Source organism: Nannospalax galili, unplaced genomic scaffold (assembly GCF_000622305.1).
Source record: "Nannospalax galili isolate Female #2095 unplaced genomic scaffold, S.galili_v1.0 scaffold1220, whole genome shotgun sequence".
Taxonomy (NCBI): Eukaryota; Metazoa; Chordata; class Mammalia; order Rodentia; family Spalacidae; genus Nannospalax; species Nannospalax galili.
In genome coordinates this window covers 2,069,346-2,072,798 of record NW_008346901.1, presented here as the reverse complement: position 1 = coordinate 2,072,798, position 3,453 = coordinate 2,069,346, and positions in this window count along the sequence as shown.

Sequence of the window (3,453 nt, the reverse complement as noted above, 5' to 3'; positions counted from 1 at the left end):
GTTTTGTTGTGTTGTATTGTCCTTTTCATTTAGTTCCAAGAATACTTTTATCACTTTCTTAATTTCTTTTTGACCCATTCATCATTCAGGAGTGTGTTGTTTAATCTCCATGTGTTCATGTGGTGACTAGGGCTTCTTCCAGTGTTGATTCTAAGCTTTATTGCATTGTGGTCTGATGGAATGCATGGAATTATTTCAATCTTTTTGTATTTGTTGAGGTTTGTTTAGTGCCCCAGTATAAGGTCGATTTTGGAGAAGGTCCCATGGGGTTCTGAGTACAAAGTATGTCCTTTGGTGCTTGGGTGGAATACTCAGTAGATATCTGTTAAGTCCATTTGATATATGATATTGTTTAATTCAGATGACTCTCTGTTAACTTTCTGCCCTGTTGACCTGTCTAATGGAGACAGTGGAGTACTGAAATCCCCTACTATTAATGAGTTGGAATTAATCTGGATCTTAAAGTCCTGTAGTATTGTTTTTATGAAGTTGGGTGCACCAGAGTTTGGTGAATATATGTTCATGATTGTAATATCATGTATGAGTTTGTGCATTCTGTCACCATTGCTCTAAGTTTATATGAACAAGTTCCCAGCTGCCTGGAAGAGTCTGCTCCCTTGTAGACATCCACCACCCCTGGCTCTTACAGTCTTTCCACTCCCTTTTCCACAATGGTCCCTGAGCCCTGCATAGCAGAGGTTTAATATAGGAGTCCTAGCCAGCAACACACTCTCTTCAGTTTCTTATTCTCTACATTTTGACCAGTTGTGGCTTTATGTGTAAATCAGCCTCTGTTACATGTGGAAGTTTCAGTGATGGCAGTTGTGAGATTCATTAATGATCTCACTACCTCTGTTCCATGAGCTTTGAAAGTGGGGATTGCACTCTAGATGTGTCCCTTAGGGCTGGGCATCTCACAGACATTTATTTTCTGTATTTGATCAGCTATGGAACTCTATAAAAGTCTCCATCTATTGCAAAAAAAATCTACTTTGATGAATGGTAATAAATATATGTGTCTGTAAATACAAGGATACATAAGTATACCTAATTCATCCACTTTATCTTCCAGTCTTGATATTCTGCTTTCCATTTCATTCATCCTATTGGTGAGGCTTTCTCCTGTCATTTCTAGTTGACTTACTGAGTGTTTCACTTCCTTCTTCATTTCAACCTGAGTATTCTTCAATATTTCTCTTTTCTGAATTCATTCAGAAGTTTAACCCTATCTTCATTTTTTTTGTTTTTGTGGTCTTTAAATTCACTGAATTCTTTTATCATGTTTATAATTGTTGTTTTCAGTTCTTTGTCCTGCATTATCTCTAGGGGGTTCTCATTGTACTCCTCCAGAGGACTATTGGTATTTGGTGGGGATATGTTATTTTGGTTTTTCATGTTATTTTTTTCTCTGTGATTTTGACATGTGAATTTTGTAGTTTCTGATTCTTGTGTGAGACTCAAGCCTTCAAGTTTAGGTCTGCTTCTTTTTGTAAACTTTATGTGTCTTTGTGTTTACTTTTTGGTCATAAAAAGCTGGTTCTTCTAAGCTTCCAGTTCTCTCTTTGATTTTATATTGGAGTGGCCAGATTGCTTTTGTCTTCAGGAGTTCCCACAGAAACCCAAGTCAGATGAGGATCAGATGCCCTTAGGTTTTCTCCTAAGGTCTGGATCACTCCGGGAAAGATTTTGGCCTCAGGAATTGGGGGGTTGGACTGGCCTGGGAGCAGGGCCCAGGAAAGATGCTGGTCTCAGGACAGCTAGTGGCTCTCCAGCCAGGAATGCAAAGGAAGATGTTTGTCTTCAGGAGTTCCCACAGAAACCCAAGTCAGATGAGGATCAGATGCCCTTAGGTTTTCTCCTAAGGTCTGGATCACTCCGGGAAAGATTTTGGCCTCAGGAATTGGGGGGTTGGACTGGCCTGGGAGCAGGGCCCAGGAAAGATGCTGGTCTCAGGCAGCTAGTGGCTCTCCAGCCAGGAATGCAAAGGGAGATGGGGCTGGGAAGAGGCTCCAAGGGCTCTTGGGGACTTCAGGGAGGAACTGGGTTGGGTTGATCTGGATGCAGAGGATCAGGAACCTGAGAGGTCAGCCCCAGTGTCCAGGAAAGAGGCTGGCAGGTTCTGCAGCCCAGGGAAGCAGAGGGAAGTGAGGGTGGGACCAGGCCCAGAGTGCTCCTGGTGACCGCAAGAAGGAACTGGGTTGGTCTGGATGTAAAGGATCAGGAAGCAGTTGTGGTTGCCCCAGTGTCTGGGCTGCCAAGACAATCTAAAATATTCTTCTTTAAAAAAAAATAATTCATTGCTGGGCCTGTTGGTGCACACCTTTACCCCAGCACTCTGGAGGCAGAGGGAGGCGGGCCTCTGTGTTCAAGACCAGCCTGGTCTCCATGAGGGAATTCAGGCCAGCAGCAGCTACAGGGAAACCTTGTCTCAAAAAGACCAAAAAAATAATAATTTATTGAGAATTTCATACATGCATATAATGTGTTTTGATCAAATCCATGCCCACTCCCTCCTATCCGACTCCTCCCATATCTCCCATCACTTTTCTCTGATAACTTAGTGTACTCTTTCTTCTTATTTTATTATTTTTATTATTTTTTTTAATGGGGCTTTTGGCTATTCTAACATTCCCCTGTCTTAAGAGGTAACCCTAAAATCTTTTAAGGATTAGATAAAAGCTCACAAATACTTCCAACATTTTTGGCCTTTGGAATGGAGTATGTTGCTAAAAGGCCCAAGGACATTGTGAGTTTTAACCAAGAAACTAGCTACTGTTCCTTGGGGTCTTTTTACCCTGACTGTGTAGCCAATTCCTCCCTCCTATTCTTATCACACCATCCTCTGAATAGGTTACCCAGCTTGTATATAGGGAATCGGGCTGACACAGACCCCTTTGGCTTCTTCCATGCTGAGCAGGGACTCAGGGTGAGGCAACTGGAGTACCCCCTCAGTGGGTCTATCTAAAAAACTCCCAAATTGCATAACTCTTACCTGAAGGGGGAAAAGAAAGCCCTTGGCCCGTAAACAAGACATGTGACTAAGGGATGTGAACGAGGGGCTGGAGAGATGGCTTAGTGGTTAAGAATACTGACTGTTCTTGCAGAAGACCGGGTGCGAATCCCAGCACCCACATGGCAGCTACCAACTGTCCGTAACTCCAGTTCCAGGGCATCCAACAGCCTCTTATGTCCTCCGTGGGCATTTCATGACATGGGTGCACTTACCTACATGCAGGCAATACACATATACACATAAAAAATAATAATAAATAAAATATTTTTTTAAAAGATATGTGAAGAAGATCCGGGTGCGAATCCCAGCACCCACATGGCAGCTACCAACTGTCCGTAACTCCAGTTCCAGGGCATCCAACAGCCTCTTATGTCCTCCGTGGGCATTTCATGACATGGGTGCACTTACCTACATGCAGGCAATACACATATACACATAAA